Source organism: Gambusia affinis, linkage group LG06 (assembly GCF_019740435.1).
Source record: "Gambusia affinis linkage group LG06, SWU_Gaff_1.0, whole genome shotgun sequence".
NCBI lineage: Eukaryota > Metazoa > Chordata > Actinopteri > Cyprinodontiformes > Poeciliidae > Gambusia > Gambusia affinis.
The window spans coordinates 488,225-507,386 of NC_057873.1; the positions used below are offsets into that span (position 1 = coordinate 488,225).

Sequence of the window (19,162 nt, forward strand, 5' to 3'; positions counted from 1 at the left end):
ATCAGATGGAACTGCCTCGATTCAGGAGCATTAACCTTCCCCTCCTCCGGCCCGGAGCTCTGGTCGGTCTTTGGGGGTCAGGCTTCAACTCTGCTGGTCTGTGAAGTGGTGTAGTTAAAGTATTGGTCCGTGTCTGGCTCGGACGGTCAGTGGTGATGCCAGGCTGGAGTGTAAAGGATGTGGGACCCAAAGCTGCAGCACTGAAAGGTTTCCACCATCTGGGGTCCGATCAGGTTTTATGAACAGCCTCAAAGCCTGTGGAGGTCCAGTGAGTCAGCGGTCTGGTTCTGATCTCCTCAGCCCGTAGATGTTCAACCAGAACTCCGTCTCTCCTCTAGATGCTGACCCAGCAGAACCTCTCTGATGGTATCGCATCAGAGAGGTTCTGAAATCCTCCTGAACTCCAATGGACTCTGGGTTTGGTGTTCTGCTGCAGAGGAACGGCCTGAACCAAGCTCCTGTCCTCACTGACGACCGGGTTGGATCTGAAGGGTCCGGTCGACCCAGGATGAGGGGCTGATGTTGTCCAAGTTTCCATGACAACAGCTCTGCGCTGCCCATCTGTGATGAGACGATGAAGACGCTGTGAGGACAGAGCCGGTCCTGGTGGGTCGGGGGTTCTGCGGATCAGAGGGGTTCGTTCCCAGAGTGGGTTGTGTTGCCCCTGAGGTTTAGCTGAGGCGTCGCTAAGCTCTCTTCCAGTGTGAGACGTTAGCGATGCTTTCTGGAGGTCAAAGTGTCTGGTCGGCTTTCACAGCTCAAGGAGTCGGTCTTCAGCCTGAGAGGGCTTCTGATGTCTCTGCTGTCTGATGAGATCTGCTCTGGAGGAAGTTGAGCAGAGAAAGACGCACAGCAGGAGGCGAACCGAGCCAAATAAAGCAGCTGTGGGGGGGCAGCAGGATGCAGGGAGCAGCTCTGCAGCAGATCTATTTTTGCTCATCATTTGCATGGCTCGTTCTCCCAGCCAGCTTCCACTGTCTCTTCTAATCACACTCCATCTCTCACGCCTCCTCTGCGTGTTTATTAGTCATCTATCAGATAACGGCGTGTCGGTGCAGGAAACTCATCTGTGTCATTTGTTCTGCTGTTCTGCCCATGTTCACTCACATCCACTTGTCAGACTCCTCATCTCCTTCCTGCGTCTCCTTGAGGGAGGAGTCTGCGGTTTGACAAGAGGCTGCAGGTGGAACGAGCGCTGGTGTTGGGATGACTCAGACGCTTCAGAGATCTTCACCCAGCATCAACTCTCTCCTCCTCTGCTGCTTCTGCCGGAGACTCAGGAGAGACGTTTGACTCATCAGAGTGAAGCTTTTGTTTTCATCTGCTTGGTTTGATTCGGACAGCCAGAGATTTTCTTTCCTCCGTTCAGAAAACTTAATAGCGTCTTCTCAACTGGACATTCGTCTTAAAGGGCCAGTATCATGTTTTCCACAGAGCCGTTTTGCAGCTCAATCCAGTAATTATGTCACCTTTAGTAGTTTATGAAAATATCATTTATATCCAACATGACTTATCACATCCATATGTGACGCCTTGAAATCGGCCTCTGTCTCTTTAAGAGCCTTCACCACACTGCTCCTCCATGGTGCCGTTTCTGGCTGTGGCCAGGAGCTGAGCAGGTGTGCGGCTCCACCAGGAGTCCTAAACATTCCTGTCTGACCGTTTCCAGGTCTGCCTGCGTCTCCCTGCTTCAGGTTTAAAATGGCAGAAAACATTTTGATCTGATCTGTTAGAAATGAGAATCGGTGAGTCGGACATGAACCGGCCTCCTGCGCTCTGGTTTCAGGGGTCAGGAAGGCTTGACCTCTGGGCTGGACGACGGCCAGGCGAGTCCAGTCTCTGAGTCTGAAGCTATTCTGGTGGACCTGAGCTTTGACTAGGCCGTTCTACAGGCTGAAAGTCAACAGCAGACTAACCAGACCCAGAAAACAGAGCTCATGGCTCCACCTCAGGGGTTCTGGTGGGTCCAGTTGGGCTGAGCTTTCATCTGAGGTCCAGATTTTCTCCGTGTGGAGGTTCAGACGAGTTTGGAGCAAATAAAAACAGTTCATGTGAGAATGAAACCAGGACAATCAGGTTCTTCTCTCCGTCTCCAGAGGAAACTTTATTCGTCTGTAAACTTCCTAAATTTTCTGCCTCCATCAGAGAGTTGATGAGCTTCCAGCCAGAACCGCTGAGTGGAGCGAATCCCCGGGGATGATGGGAAGTTTTTGATGTTCAGACTGCAGCAGGAACCTGGCTGCTCCTCACATCTGGGACTAAAACAACCGCAGTGCCAAACATTCAGCTTTAAGTTTCAAAACATGCAAATAAAATCAGCTTCATGATGGACGGCTGGTTGAGCTTCCTTTAATATTTTATATGGTGGTTTACACGAAGCTGCTGTACGTCATTTCTATAAAAATGATTATTTGCTAAACTGTCAGGTTATCGTGACAGTTAATCTGTAAGAAGATCGATCTCCTTCACCTGCTGTCTGAAGAAAAGCATCACTCACCATCAAATCAACCAATCAGAGCCAGGGGGAGGGTCTCAGCACTGCATGCTGCTAAATGTTCAATAATGCTAAATGTGTTGCTAATGGTGGAGAAACAACTTACTGTCCCAGGAAAACTCTTTGGCATCCTGAGAATTCATGGTGGGCTCCGTTATGGTGAACCAGCCGCACCGACTGCAGCTCCAACCAGCGGGCCGGTCGAGGCGCTGCTGCAGGGGCCGTCGCAGCTTTGAGTCCCGACCCTTTGCTGCACATCTGCCCCTTCTCACAACCTGCCTTCCTGTCAGCTCTGTCAAATAAGGGTCACCAAAAACAACCCTGAAAATCCAATGTGATTAGAGTCTAGACCAGAGGTCAGCAGGAAAACCTAGAAATGTCACAAGTAGAAAGGTGTTAGAGGCTGAATTTGGTTTAAAAGCTAAAGTTCAGCTCAGAGACTGAAATGCTCGTGACATGGCAGTAGGGGGCGATAGATTCACGAGTCTGGTGGAAAATGACAGCAGCTGTAAGTCAAGACTATCCAGGGCTGGAGGTCTTTAACGTTCCCAGCTCTTCATCTGGCATAGCGAAGCTGACAGAACCTGCAGCTCCTCTCTGGTACCAATTACCTCAACATCCTCTTCAAATCTTTCTTTGGCCACAGACTCGGCTGCTCTGTCACTCTCGCCTCGTCTGTTTCACTGACTCCAGTTTCTCTGGGTCTAACTGAAGCTGCAACGGCTCTCCGTTCAGTTCTCTGATAGGTTTACTAGGATGAAGTGAAGAAGTGTGGGCCTCGTTCAGTGCCAGATCGCTGCCCTGTTGGTGTTTTCTGGGACTGCAGCTCCATCATAGTCCAGTGCTTCATCATCTCATAACTCGGAGCCCGAAACACGACAGGATCTCTGCACCTTTAGACTCCCAGACGTCTCCATCAACCATAGAGACTCCATCTCATCAGTGACATCTACTGTCCACTCGCCTTTCACTAACCAGCTGCCATCGATGGTCATGAGGCTGTTGAGGCTTTACAGTGATGTCATAATAACTCCTGTGTTCAGCAGCAAACAGTTTCTGACTCCAACACTCGCATCAGTCTGTGTCGTCAGGTCAAAACATCTCCGGATTGATGTTTGATGGAACCAGAGTCAAAGCAGCAGAAATCCATCTGGACCAGCATCGGACTCGTCTCAGTTTCCAACCCGGAAATCTCTGATTCTGCTGGCCACACAGCCCAGCATTGACTCCACCAGTCAGCATGTCAAAGACTTCATCCCAGGAAGAATGGAAGAGAGTCGGCTGCAGCTCCTGAGGCCTTTCAGGGAGTCTTTGTCCACAGTGTTGGACGGAAAGCCGTCTTCTGTTTGCTGCTTCAGGGCCTGACTCTTTTGTCTTCAGGTCAGAATAAATGAGCAAACAGAGAAAAACCCTGATCCGGTGTTCTGTTTATCTGTGCTACCCGTAAATCCGTGCTGCCTTGTGGAAGTTTTGTTTCATGTGTTTTATTTCATCACAGATTACAGTAAGTTTATTTAATTTATTTAAAACCTGGATTTCATTAAGCTGCTGTTTTACTTTGTTTTTACTTTACATGACAGGCAGCTTATAAATGGTTTTAGTTTGTTGTATGCAAAGTCGTTACTATAAACAAGTTATTGTTTGGCTGTTAATCAGAACAAAATATGTTGTTTTTTGGGCTATTCTGTCCCTATTTTAAAATATTTTAGGTTAATTACACTTTTATTTATTACTAGGCTTTGCTAAATAGACATTGGTAGCAATCCTATGTGGGACTGAAGCTGTAATAACTGTGTAATATTAGTGTATATTATTTATATCCTATCATTTCAGTGACCTGTGCAGTTTGGTGACACATTGTGGCTCATTTAATAAAATCTGTCATACAACAGATTAATATGCAAAAAGAGTTGTGATGATCTGTATTAGTTTTTAATTTAATTCCAATAAAAACATGTTCCCTCTGTCTGATACTGTTTTATTCTTACAAACCTCTGAATTTAAAATATTTTAACAGGTAGGATATTCTAGTAAAGGATTAGTGCAACATCTACAGCTTTTCATTTTAAACTGGTAGGATGTTCAGATACAGGAAGATCTTCTTGTGGTTTCATCATGTACATTATTTTTTTCCCCTCCAGGGGTTTTTTGTGGGCTCTAGTGTCCCTTGTATGACAGTAGGCTGACAGGAAGGAAAAGGGGGGAAGACATGCAGCAAATGTCTATGATGGATAGAAATTGTAGGAAAATCTGACGAGGTAGCACAGATAGTCAGAACAACGGTTGGTTTTCAGGCATTTTGGCTCTCTAGTTGTTGGTTTTGCTGCAGATTGTTCTCTGTTGATCTGTTGAGTAAATCATGTTTAATGTGTTGAAGCATAATTATCTGTTGCTGTGATGTCATTTCTGTTTCCAGGAAACAAATGGCGTCAGAGCAGCAAATAAAAATGCTTAATAAACAGGCGGTAAACGTCCAACCTGCCGCCGCGGAGCAAACATGAAACCAATCATTGAACTCTGAATACAATTCAATTAAACTGCTTTAACTATCAATAATATAATGAACCTTGTATGAAGATGAACGCTGGCTCAACCCGACCCGCCATCAGAAACCCCTCAGGCCCACTGGAGCGGATCAGAACTATTTGGACTGACAACCAGAACCTTCCGTTGCCGCGTCTCGTTGTGGCGTTGTGCATCAGAATGGACCTTACCAAGCTCCGCCCACAACCGACCTACAAAATCCCACGTAACCGCAAGTCTCACAAACAGCCTGGCGGCGCGTTGTTTCTATGGAAACATGGCGTCTCTGATTCTCTGCTGTGTATTTCTGACTCCATTAGTGCTTCATTTCTACTGGATTTTCACAATATATCAGCTACTACAATGGACAGAGGAACTAACAAGTTCATGTCATCATTTTGGATGAGATCAAGGTGTTTGAGCCGCGATGCCGCCAACATTGTGACGTCACAGCAAAATGCTTTCACTCCAGGAGGAAAACGGCAGATCCTCAAACCCTCAGCATCAATATAGCTGAGGACAAGATCACTGATGACTGTTGTTCTTTAAGGCTGGGTGAGTCGGACATTCATCGTTTTGTTGGCTACTTTTGAAATCAGTGGGTGATTCCTGTGGTTTGTTGGCAAATGTCTGAGTGTGTCCAGGCCTGATACACTGTATTGGTGCTAGAGAGGCTAACAGGAGGAACAGTTTAGTCCAAAGCTTTTTCTGCTAAAATAAAATCTTCAGTGTGTGTCAGATACACGTTGCATATTGATCTGTTTAGCTAACGTAAGACTGTAGCAGACAGGCTACAAGGTGTACAAGTTGTATTAGTGCTGCCATTATGCTGTACTTAGCTAACGGGAAGCGTGTTTGTGAGACGGCCAATCACATGACCACGTAGAATGGGCATCAGCCAATGAAAAGGTCCATGGTGGAGGTTCCCTTCCTCAGCTCTGATTGAGTCGCTCTGGGCTCGTGCCTTTGATCTTAATGGCCTCGTTAACTGCCATGGCAACAGCAGGGCTGGTCTTCCTCTGCAGAAACCAGGTTAAAGTTTGATGACATCGGCTGATGATGAAAGATGAATAAGTCGTGACTCCGAGCTTCAGCTCAGAGACATTGATCCTCCCTGGGTCAGAACCCGCTCAGGTCCAGTCCTGCTTCTAAACACAAACATTCATTAAGTTTGATGTTTTGACTGGAAAAGAATCTGTTTCATTGAACTTAGCATTGAGCTAGCAGCCTCCCTGAAAGAGCAGAGCATTAATTCCAATCTGAACATAATTTCATCAGATCTTCTGCAGCTCCTGGGAGGTGGACCCAGTTCATCCTCAACTGGAATTGGTTCTAAACCAGTTCAGCAGGTCCAACTAGATTCATGCTAACAGTTCAGTATTTGCAAATAGATTTGGAGCTCAGACTCAAACTTTTGATCATCGTTTATCTGAATTCAACTCTGACGATATTCATGAAGATCATTATGTAGATGAACTGGCGTCTCGTTGCCTAGCGACATGTTTTTATTCAGATATCACAGCTGAGTTTCCAGAACTGCTACTCTCCTCCTCGTATTTTCTAAAAGTTGTAGAAAACCAGTTCAGTGAAATGATCAGTTGATTAAATGATTCTAAAGTAGAAATAAACATCTGGAAACGGTCTAGTTAAAGGCTGCCAGTTAAAGACATCCAGATCCACAGATGAGTTCTGGGTTTTAAAATAATAATAATAATAAAGTCATGAATTCATATCTTGAACAGCAGGACGCTACACACTTGTATGGAATAAACATGAACAGCTTCCTCCAAAACGCCATGTTGTGAGTGGCATTTAGATTTACTAAGGCTAAGCTAACAGCAGGTTAGACCAGCATTTACCCTACTGAATAAAAGATGGGTGGCCCAACATGGTTCTGGTGGTTCTTAATGGTTCTGATGGATCTCTATAGTTACCGCTGCTGGTTCTGTGAGGTTCTGTTCCTCCATGTTGGACCTGCAGACTCCTCTCCTCCTTCCAGCTGCTAACATTTGCTAAATGTCACATTTAATTGTTGCTTTCTCTTTCTGATATTTTCTCAGCTGAACTTGTTCTCAGACTCTGCGGCTGTTTGCTGTCATTAGTCCTGATGAATCATTTCAGCGTTCAGCGCCGTGATTCCTGCTCTCTGATTGGCTGTCGTCAGGTTGACCGGCAGCTGTGCAGGAGGAAGACCTGCTGCTGGTCTCCTGCTCTGCAGCAACCTGTTGCTCAGGACCATATTATTGCTGCTGATAGGGGTTGTGTGTTGCAGATCGGATTGGTGAAAATTTTCTCGTGATACATTTTTTTTATTTCCCACCTTCCTAATGGACCCGAACCAGTTTGATGAGCTAGCTGGGCGCCTCCCTTGGTTTCTTCTGCATCGGGTAAGAGAGCGGACGTCACGCTGCACTGACTCTCACCTTACCAGTTGATGTGAACACCTACCAGTTTACTGTATAACAGCGAGTTGTAAAACCTGATGGTTACACCGACATGCAGTTGGATGTCCTGAAGTATTCTGGACTTAAAAGTCAACCGGACCAGAATCACATCGGCCACACGTTGACCTCACCGTCTGCTTTTATTCATCTGTAAGAATCAGTTGAGCGCTCAGCAAGAGGACAAGACTGAGTCCAAGTGGATCTGCAGGATCACGTCCAGTCAGGCAGAACCAGGTCCAGAACCACAGGTCCGGATCCACGGGTCCAGAGTGTCTCTGAGCTTTAGATGTTGATGTCAGCAGTGGTCTACTCAGCTTAACGCGGTCATATCTGACACAGCTAATGGGCTTTAAACACTGAGTGAAATATCTGGCATATCTGACACACACAACATTCAGTCGTGTTTTCGTCACTTGTGGGGACTTCCATTAGCCTAACCCTAACCATCACATACCTAACCTTAACCTTTACCCTACCTAAGTTTATGGAGTTTTTAACCCAAATTTGGTGATTTTTAGTTGGTTGGAAGTTTATTTTACTTAAAGGAAAGAAGGAAAAGAATAAGAGGGTGCTTAACGAAATTCAAGTAAGGAAACGAAGAAACGCCTGAAGAAGACAAAGTAATGTCGAAATGTCGCGAAATGAAGCTAAGAAACAAAGACAAAGAAAAAGCAAGAAACAGAAGACAAGTACAATTCCAATTAGCCGAATGAAGAAAAGAAAGAAATGGGGTCCCACAAACTAAGTAAAGTTTTTTTCATTTCATTTGGGACACAGCTGAAAGGACAGGGTGGAGAGCTCTTCCAGCCTTCCACTTGGAAGGTTGGCTCTTCCCCTCACCTAACCATCACAGACACAACTACCAACCCAAAAACAACAATTTCCCTCATAGGCTCCAAGAAAATGTCCCCACAAGGAGCAACGGTCCCATAACTCCACATTGTAGACCGAAATAAGTTCCCATAAGGATATAAAAACCTGGTACACACACACACACACACACACACACACGGCTCAGCAGGGCCCAGTCCTCCCTCTCCAGCTGTATCCTCTGGTGCCGGTTCTGATCCGGTCGTCTGTTTCTGTTGTTTACTTCAACAAGTGGAGGAAAAAATAAAAAACACTTTTCACTTAAAGGCAACTTTAAAAATGTCAGTAACATATTAGCAGAAATATCATGTGAGTCACTTTGATTTTGAGTGGAGCTGATGCTCTCATGAATCAACAAGGAGGTCAGAGGTCAAAACTTCATCACAACACATAGGAGACTTCAGAGACGTTTCTCTCATTTCCAGTTTCCCCAGTCAGACTTTAGAGGACTCTTCATGAGTCTACTGCTCCTCTTCCTCTCTGGCACCATCTGGACGCCTGTATGGGACAAAAGGGTCAGGTCGTCTCCAGTTACCCAGACTCTACTGTGGTCCAAATGGTTTCAGCTCAGATGATGTGAAGTTCACCACAAACTGCTTAGAAGACGACCAGCAGCTCCTCTTAGGTTCCCAGGACTGGAGCAACTGGTTTCTGTGGGGTGAAAGGTCGTGACCTGGATCAGCAGCCTGGTTTCCCTGTCAAACACCCCGAACCTCCAGCTGCTGAAACCTTACTGGAGGGGAAATGGACACCTGCCGTTTTCACCAGCTTCACCAACCTGTAGCCCGTTCATTCATCCAGCCACTGGGGGGCGCTGTTATAAAACGCTGGCTATGCAGGGCTGGAGTGGAGCGGTTTTCCTTAATGTCCCAAAACTGGATGAAAACTTGATATGGAGTTACCAAATTGAGCAGTGAGTTGTTTGGATCCTTTTTTGGAAGTTTGTTAATTTTACTGCTAGAATCTGTTTTTAGGCGGCGGTTTGTGTGCATGAGCAGCTCCGTGGTTTGAACGCCATAGCAGACTTTGGTTACTTCGGATACGTTGGTGTTTAAAACGGTTTGTTCTCATGGAATAGGACTGCTGGTTGTCTGTAGTTAATGTCGTAAGGGTCCTTAACAATTTGGCTGACCTGCCACTGACCCGTCCATGAAGTTTCATGATGTTTTAAAATGAATCTGGTGGCTGTTGGTGAAATGCTAATGATGCCCCAGTTCATTTTCGGTTTATTCTAACAGAGATTGAATGTATTTTTAATGAATTACTAGATATCTGATATGCAACATGGATTAATAGAAAACATAAATAATGTAATCCTAGACTTTATGTGTGGAAATTTGAAACGTTACTAATTGATTGGGTTTGTTAGTCGTGGAATTGCGTTTTTTGCTGACCTTATAGTCAGGTTATTATTTGGACCAGAGCCTCTGCTAGAAGTGGCGATCAGGTAGATGGATTTGATTTGTCTCTGGACATCGGACGCCTTTTAGATAAATATGTTTTAGCCAAAGACTTGAGGGCAGAAACCCTGGGGACTGGTGGTGTTATTGGTATAATTTAGTCCATATTTAATAGTTCTTCCACTCTTTGAAAAGTTCTGGAAGAGATTAATGAGAGCTTGTTGTCAACATACAAGGAAACTCTGGAGTTTTTACTCTGTGGTGCCGTTCCAAGAGACCCTCATCCTGACCTCTGACCTCTGAGCCCTCATTGCCTGCCATCCCGTGTGCTGCTGTAGTAACATGATGATGATGATGGATTGGACCTGGCTGTGCAGATGAGCAGGGCAGGGCTCCGTTAACGCGCCGCTCCTTTCATGTAATGAGTTTTATTGGCACGGCTGCTTGGCTGCCATTAGTGACGCTAATAGACAAACAACTGTCTGGTTTCATATTTAACGAGGCGATGAGTGAAAGCTGGAGGAGCTGAGAGTTGCAGTCAGCATCCTGTCCTCTCCTCTGGGAACTCCTCTGCTGCAGCTGACATTAGCAGGAAATGTCAGTCTGCTGCATATTTCAGGCACACAGAGCTCAGCGAGCCTCAAATCCACATAAATGCAGAGAAAGCGTTTATTTCTCCTCAGTAATGGACCTTAATGCTGAATCAGAAGCTTCTTGACCGTTTCAGTTCAGACCTCAGGACTTTGCTGCGTCTCCGTTTCCCAGAGCAGAAGTTTGACTTCAGCAGACTGCCAGAGTTTCTGCTTCACCTTCAGCCACAAACGAAATTCAGTCGTTAAAATCAGACAGTGATACGAAAACCACCAAAACATCACCTTGGGAAGTCGTCCATCCGTCTGTCTGTCCATCCGTCCATTTCGAACCCAGGACCTTCTTGCTGCAAGGCAGCAGCTCTACCTACTGCCCTACTGTGCAGCCCCCCTCCTTGGGAAGTCGTTTGATGTTCAATCTTCTGTAATAAGCCAAACATGACATGTTGATGCTGCTGCTGTGGAACAGGATAGAGATTAAATCTGTTATTGATTTATTGATTGTTAGCGGCTGCAGCGCTGCATACATGCTGACGACGCTGCTGCAGCTGAGCAGGTTGATGCAGACGAGTTTCTGCAGCAGCTCTGGGATGTGGGCCAGGACTTCCTGAAACTTCCCAGAATCCTCCTTGTTTCCTTGTTAGACATGCCTTAATAAACTCCAAGTCTGTTCTAGTTGGGAAATATCTGAAGTTTGTGAGCATCAGGCAGGTCAAGGTTTGGATGAAACACGCAGCAAACATCAGGTCAACTTCCATCAGTCAATATATTGATCAATGTTCCAGTTACCAATAATCAGATCAGCTCCAACCAGCTGGCTTTTAGTCTGGATGTAAAGGATCTCAGTGTTTCAGCAGCTTTGCAGTTTTCTGTAAGTTTGTTCCAGATCTGTGTTGCATAGAAGCTGAATGCTGCTTCTCCGGGTTTGTTTCTGGTTCTGGATGCAGAAGCAGAACCAGAGAGAGGCGGCTTACTTTCTGATCTGCTGTCCTGATAAACGCTGGGATTCTACTTTTGCCGTTAACTGGACCTGGTTGTGGTTCTGATTCTGGTGCGGACAGGACCGTGTTTATAATCTGAAACCTTTAAATAAAAGAGCAAAACCCGAAGAGGTGTGAATATTTCCCCAGATTGTCAAAGCACACAGAAACCTGCAAAAAAGAAATCAGTGATACTGGAAACGATGTCCACCAGAGAGGACGGGTCCGTCGGGAACCGGGTCGACCCGACCTGCTAACGGCTCATCTGGAGGACTTTAACTTCTCCACTTAGAGAAGCGGGAGTTTTTCAATCAGCTTCTCTGTGGTGATTTGGTTCCATTTCCTGCTTCCATCAGTGAGAACAACTCGTTTAATCTCTAACTGCAAATTACATTTTAAAAATCATTAAAGCTCCTCAAGCAAACGGCTTTAAATGGGCCAATAAATGTCAGAGGAGGATGGAGGTTTGTGTCTGATTGGCTTCAGAAACCATTTCCTTATTCAGCCTCATAAGGAAAGACATGGGGGTTCATGTTTTCACAATTTTATTCATTCATTCATTCATTCATAAATGTCACAATTTCAGCTAAATTGCTAAATATTTAGTTAGCAGCTGCTAGTCTCCTAACAAAACATTTAGCTTGAATATTAGCTAAATATTTAGCTCTGAGATAGCTCAGTATTTTTGCTAGCTCTGAGCTAAAATGTTTATCTTGCACAATAAATATTTAGCCAGCTACCTACATATTGAGAAACTGCATTAGGTTTTCTGTTAGCATGGTTAGCTTACAGGTTTTCTGTTAGCATGGTTAGCTTACAGGTTTTCTGTTAGCATGGTTAGCTGTTTTAATTCTGAGTTTGCAGGGTAGGGTTGGTTGTGCCTGTGAGTGGATCAGACTGTGACAAGATTAATTTAAATAATCTCCTCAGTGTTTCATTAGCTTGACGCTCAGAGCTGTGAACCTGTGGAGACGGTCAGTGGATTACATGATTAGTCAGCAGATTAACACGGATCACTGCATGTCTGTATCGGATCCGTCACGGATCAGCACTAAGCCTCCTAATGTGCACCACTTCCCTTTTCCAGCTGATCCAGCTGGAGATCAGGACCGTCTCCATGGAGATCAGGACCGTCTCCATGGTGATCAGGACCGTCTCCATGGAGATCAGGACCGTCTCCATGGAGATCAGGACCGTCTCCATGGACTGTCTCAGCGTACAGACATGCTGAGACGGACTCAGAGCCGTTTGCTTGGCTCTGCACTGTTTGATCTGTTTCCTATCCAGATTTTATTGTGAAAGAACATGAAGCCGAGTCCGGTTTCCTGCCTGCAGCGTCTGAGCCTGTTGGATCAGAACCTCAGAACTGAGCTGGTTCACCATCAACTGAGTTGAGTTCTGGAGACAGACGGGGTTCCTGCTGTCCAATATTTTCGGTTTCTTCACGATTTATTGAAGCTGCAGGCTTTGTTTCCTCCTCTTTGTTTGGTCTATTTAAAACCTGCTAGCTGTGCTAAACTGATAAAACTGCATTTACATCTACAGGAAGATGGAAGACGGACAAAATCCTTCTGAAGTCCAGACACAGCACCTCTGTTGGACTTGTGTCCAATAAAAACACTGAAGTAAGAAGAATAAAACGCAGAATCTCTGCTGGAATGTCCTGGAGTTCTAGATCTGTAGATCTGTAGAACCAGATCAGGACCTGAGTCCAGTAACTGATTAGAACAGAGCAGGACTGGTTCCGCTCCAGTGGCTATGGACTGATAAGGTTGTCATAGAAATGTCTAGAAGCCAACCAGAACCGACTCTACATCAGCAGACGGAGCTAGCGCTCCAACTGACCACACGTTCAACGGGAGCCGACGTTCAGGGAGGAGCTTCCTTTGTGGTTCCAACCCTCCCAGTGAGGCGGCGTTGAAAACTTCACCAGTTTGCTTCAGATGATCCTTGTAGAGTCGCAGGAGGAGCAGCGGCTGCAAGTTGACACGTCTCTCTGTCCTCCAGGTGTCCAGGTGTCCAGGTCCACTCGTCGTCCTGTTGGAGCCCTGCAGCAGGAATGTGACAGGAATCTCAAACCACTTTAGACTGACCTCCTGGTGACCTCCTGGTTCCCACCAAGCCTCAGGTAGGTTGGATCCAATTCAGTTTCTAAAACAGAGCAAAGATGAGTCTGATGATGACGTGAATGAGTTCTGTCCCATTCAGAGGTTCTGTCGGGTCTGGTTGGCTACCAGAACCAGCAGAGACACATGTTGCATGCTGCAGCTGCTACATGCTACTGACTGCTACATGCTGCAGCCGCAACATCCTGCAACATGCTACAGCTGCTACATGCTGCAGCTGCTACATGCTACAGCTGCTACATGCTGCAGCTGCTACATGCTACAGCTGCTACATGCTACAGCTGCTACATGCTGCAGCTGCTACATGCTACAGGTGCTACATGCTGCAGCTGCTACATGCTACAGACTTGACATGCTGCGTCCCTCCATAATTAATCTTTAGAAGTGTGATAATGAAAAAAAATTATTTTAACATGTTGCACCATTTCTGACCTTCACATTCCCTGAAGTAATTACTGTAGTGGTTTTTCTGAAGAGCACACGCACACACACACACACGCACACACACACACACACACACACACACACCTGGTCCACAGCGTGTTCAGCCGCTGACGGAAAACATTCATTTTTCCTTGGACTGTAAGGAAATGAGTCCATGTCACATTACCCAGCTGTCACCTGAATCACTGGACTTTATTCATCATGTTGGAGGCAGAAATGAAAGAAACACATTCAGAGGTGAATGACTTTGTTTAGCACGTTGTTGAGCACAAAGTGTCTCCATCTGAACCTTTAAGCTTTTAACTGGAGATGGATGAACACTGCACTGTGGCTAAACACGTCTTCAAATGAAAAAACATGAGAAACTGCAGACTGACGCCTTCACGCTGCTGATGTCCTGCCACCAACAGTCCCAGCAGTCCTCCCAGTCCAGGGGGGGCAATTCAGGTGTCCTGCAGCTCTTAGAGTCTCTCTGGTCCAACAACCTGAATCCAACAGCTGGACCTCCTCCTCAGTGCAGTCGGGTTCTCCAGAGTCCTGCTGATGATCTCATTATTGGACTCTGGTGTGTTGAAGTAGAGAAACATCTAACAGTTGCAGCAGACCAGCCCTCCAGGACCAGGAGTGCCCACCCCTGTCCCAGTGGCATGAATACCAGCACCAGTACCAGCACAGTCCATTAGCCTGCCATCCAACAGGTGGCGCTAATCACTCAACAGCTGAGGAAAATGAAGCTCAGCCCAAAGATCTGCTGCTACCAGGAACCAAAGACAAACTTGCAGACGTCTCCTTCTCCTCTCGAGCACATTACTGCCCCCTGGTGGGGGTTTCTGCTCCCAACAGAGGAGATCAGGTTAGCCTTAGCGCTGAGATGGCTAGCACATATAAAATGCCATTATATTAATGCATATATAGATATGCATTAATATATATGTCACGGTTCAACCGTTGTGACCTTGGCGCTGATGGCAGCAGGAGTTGGTGACGGAACGGACCAGTCCACGTGTCCAGAACAAGTCCAGCCAGGTAATTAGAGGGTTGGCACTTTTAGTTTGACATCATCTGAGAAACAAACTGCTTATTGAGTCACTTAGTTGTCTTTGACTAGGACACATCCTTTAAATCCCATTTCAAACTGGTTTCCAGTACTTCATTCAGCAGAGGAACCAGTCCATGCATTTGTTCCCTGTTGGTTGAACTCTAGTAGTTGACGTCTCCAGGTCCTCTGGGCTGTTTTCTGCCCGACTCCAGGTCCGGGTACCTGGAGTCGACTCTCCTGTCAAAGCTGGTTTTGAGGCAGAGCAGCATCATCCAACCTGCCTCTGGCTTTCTGCAGGATTTATCATCTCATCTCAGACGTTTCTTTGTCTTCATGGCTTCGTCTCTCTCTAATCTCCCTGGAGAGACGTGGACGGTGGTTACTATGGCGATGGCAGAGTTAATTATTCACCATTTAACCATCGTTTACTGGTCGACCTGTGCTGACTAATTAGTTCAGTGAGGAAATATTTAAGTGAGAGGCTGCCTTCCTCCATGTCCTCATGTCTGTCCCCTGTAGTGTCCAGTCAGCAGACAGGTCTTATGGAGGACAGACCAGTTTCCTCTGAAATAAAAGCTGGTTCTGGTTAGGCGTGACCTCTGACCTCTGTGGTTGTTTGCGTCCGTCCGCCTGGCAGCAGCAGCTGCTGTTCCTGCAGATATCGAACCGTTGGATCGATGTGACGCTGAGAAACAAATGGAAGCAGCTAATCTAGTTTAAAGTCAAAAACTCTTTTTCTGATTTGAGCAGCGGAACCAGAAGACCTTCGATTTTCCTTCCACTGAATTACATGTTGATTTGGAATAAATAAACTGATTACAATTTAATATTTGATGCCAAATAAATGAAAAGATGTTTGCAGATGACTGGAATAGAGGATTGTGGGTAAATTGAGACGCGATCCAACATGAAGGGCGACTGGCAGTCGGGCGACTCACGGACCCGTTTCCTAGGAGACCGAGCTGCAGGATTTGGTTTCATTCCGCTACAGACAGATGGACCACTAAGAACTGGTTCTGTTTCTGGTTCTGGTGGTCCGCTCACTGGTTTCACTGAGTAATGAACCCATATATTTTACTGAGTTCCTGTTTCTGCCTTTGGCCGCGCTTCTTATTCTGCAAACTTTGTGCTATTTTCACCGTTCAACATTTATGCTATTCAGCTTCTTCTCCTAATGCTGGATATTTCTCTTGGTATTCATAACCTTTATACTTTTTATGATATTCAGCTTTTTTTTTTTTTTTTTACTTTTTTATTCAGATTTTCCAGTGCATGTCACATCTTACAGATTACAGATTATACATATTCAGCTTTTAATGAATTTTTCTGGCCCATTGAAATGAATGGAAAACCAAAAATTGCAGCTAAAACTTGCAAATGTCACTACTTCCACCTAGAAACACCGTTCCACTTTTAAAATGTACAGATATTTTTGGTCTGCTTCTGTTTTTTTCTGCTGTTTCAAATCTTATACATTGTCAATGGTGGAATTATCAGTGTGTGTGTGTGGGTGGGTGTGTGTGTGTGTGTGTGTGTGTGGGTGGGTGGGTGCGTGTGTGTGTGTGTGTGTGGGTGTGTGTGTGTGGGTGGGTGTGTGTGTGTGTGTGTGTGTGTGTGTGTGTGGGTGGGTGTGTGTGTGCGTGGGTGGGTGTGTGTGTGTGTGTGTGTGTGTGGGTGGGTGGGTGCGTGTGTGTGTCATGACGTGGTGTAGATTGGTGGTGAGGGAAAACGCAGCAGGTTCAGGATGAGATGAGAAATGATGGTTTTAATGATGAGAATGAGGTACAAACTGATCCAAAATCCTGGCAGCAGAGCAGAAGCCAAAGGCTCAGCACTGGTAGCAACAGGACAAACAAGGACCAACGACAGTTTAGACGTACGACAAGAACCCGACAAGAACCCGACGAGGAACAAAGGACACAGGTGGGGTTAAATACTCAGAGGGTAATCAAGGAAACGAGATACATGATTCAGTAACTCAGGATTGTTTATTTTATTCAACCTGCATTTGACTTTAATGAACGTTTCCTTTTTCTGTTGACATTATTTGATATCTGTGTTGTCAGATTTCTGTATAATTTATGGCTGAGAGCCTTACTGTTAAATATTAATTTACTGATAGGTTTGTCAGTCCTTTTTACTGAATAGCTGCTGTTTTGTGCCTGCAAGTATTTTGCATGTTTTTGTTTAAATTAGGTGAATTTATTGCCAGATTAATTTCCATTTTCCCTGATCACTTGGTATATTAGTAGTATTTCAACCTGAAGTGAAAAACAAACAGCCAGTCAGGATGTCGGCGGTGATCAGAGCGTCTCTGGTTATTATTCTTCCCTTTGCATCGGTCCTGTTGTGTTCTAGTATTCGTGTTTTGTTGTTTTAATTTCATCCGATGTTGGGTCGTATTTAAACTCCAGCCGTGTCTTTATTTGTGGGATTCCCCTCCATTACGGCCCCGTCTGGTTTCCTGGGCTGTTGAAGGGTAAATCTTCATGGTGCCATGCTAGTCGCCGTTAGCATTCTGGCCATGGTGCCATGCTAGTCGCCGTTAGCATTCTGGCCATGGTGCCATGCTAGTCGCCGTTAGCATTCTGGCCATGGTGCCATGCTAGTCGCCGTTAGCATTCTGGCCATGGTGCCATGCTAGTCGCCGTTAGCATTCTGGCCATGGTGCCATGCTAGTCGCCGTTAGCATTCTGGCCTTCACCAACAGGATGCTGACATCAAAGAAAAGCAGAGATCAGCAGAAATAGAGATGTAGCAGAGCGAAATGGACCAGAACCAGGAGAGGCTCAGAAGCTGACAGGTCAAAGGTCGCTCTCAGACTGACTGCAGCTCTTCTGGAGAAGAAGAAGAAGACCTCCAGGGTTATGGAGGCAGAGCGTGATGCAGCAACAGGAAGGAAGAGCTCGCAGTGGAGCTGCTGTTTCCGGGTTAAACTATCAGAACCGAAGCCAGGTTCTGCTCCAGTGAGGATCAGTCTAGAGCTGGAACCACTGCTGACCAGTCGTAGTTCTGTCTGCCCTACTGAAAAGCCTTTGACTAGGCCATCAGTTCATGGTAAGGCAGCGGTAAGGCTTCTCTCTGAGTGACTAATTGGTTTGATTCCTCGTATGTCCATTGCTTTGGTCTCGCCTCATCGATCAGAAGATTCTGGTCCGGAATAACGAGCATCAGAAGCCCGTCGGCTGGGATTCTGTTCCTGGCACCAAACATGATGAAATATCCTCCTTTCAGACATAATGTTACTTGTTTGTGTCCCGCGGCCACATGCAGCAGAGGTCACGCGGTTACTGAGTTGTTCTGATCAAATGTAATGGAGGAAGCAGCATCTGAAGCTGTAGGAGGAGCTGGGCGGGCAGAACCGCTCCTGGACCGACCCCTGATTGGCCGGTTTGTATCAAGCGGAGCTCCTGATTGGCCCGTTGCGTGGTTGCTACCACAGCATGCGACTCCATTGGCTGAGAGGAACTCAGGATGTTTATGTTCAGTCGGCCATGTTCTCTGTGACCCTGCTGTTAGCCCATATGCTAACAGCCTCACTGATCTGAACCAGTGAAGGCTCACAGTTAGACGCAATAAATAAAACCTACTAAACATTAAAACTATATTTATTATATATAAATTTCACCGACAGGAAACTGGAAAAGCAGCAAAATAAAAATGATGATGATGAACAAATGATTTAAAAAGAAAACATTCTGATAATGAGATGCTCTGCTTGTCCATCTCTCCAAACATCCAGGACGCCTGTGTGTGTGTGTGTGTGTGTGTGTGTGTGTGTGTGTGTGTGTGTGTGTGTGTGTGTGTGTGTGTGTGTGTGTGTGTGTGTGTGTGTGTGTGTGTGTGTGTGTGTGTGTGTGTGTGTGTGTGTGTGTGAGAGGCAGCCATCTGTTAATGGCTGCGTGGAGAAGACCGCAGTCCTTCCCCTGCTGTCTCTCTCTGGTTGTTGTCCATTTTTTGGTCCGTCCTGCTGGAGGATGATGATGATGATGATGATGATCAGCTGCTGGTACCAGGAGGTTCTGATCAGAACCTCTGGACCCCTCGGTCTTACTGGATGGACTGAGTGGGTGGTGACAGTTTGACCCTCCTGGTTCTAATCACTTCCTGTGGTCCAGCCCTGAAGGAGCCAATGAATGGACAGGAGGACCGGCCGGGTCAAAGCTCTGCACTGTAAAATGTAATAAGTTCACTTTACTTAAAAAAAGTTAGGAAACCGATTGCCTCAAAATCTCCAAGTAAAGTAGCTAAT

The 19,162-nt window shown here is 45.9% G+C and overlaps 1 protein-coding gene across 9 annotated transcripts in view; it reads left to right on the plus strand.

The window, feature by feature from the left end:
- si:cabz01090165.1 (uncharacterized protein LOC100333421 homolog) overlaps nucleotides 1–19,162 on the plus strand; it is a 64,861-nt gene that overhangs the window by 17,603 nt on the left and 28,096 nt on the right. For 5 of the 9 annotated variants that reach the window (XM_044119750.1, XM_044119754.1, XM_044119747.1 and 2 more), the window contains one exon: nucleotides 13,309–13,429. The gene's annotated coding sequence lies outside the window, so the exon portion shown is untranslated. Of the gene's footprint in view, nucleotides 1–5,492; nucleotides 5,573–5,891; nucleotides 13,430–19,162 lie in introns of those variants that run through there. The other 4 variants (XM_044119755.1, XM_044119753.1, XM_044119752.1 and 1 more) reach the window with 4 other exon arrangements.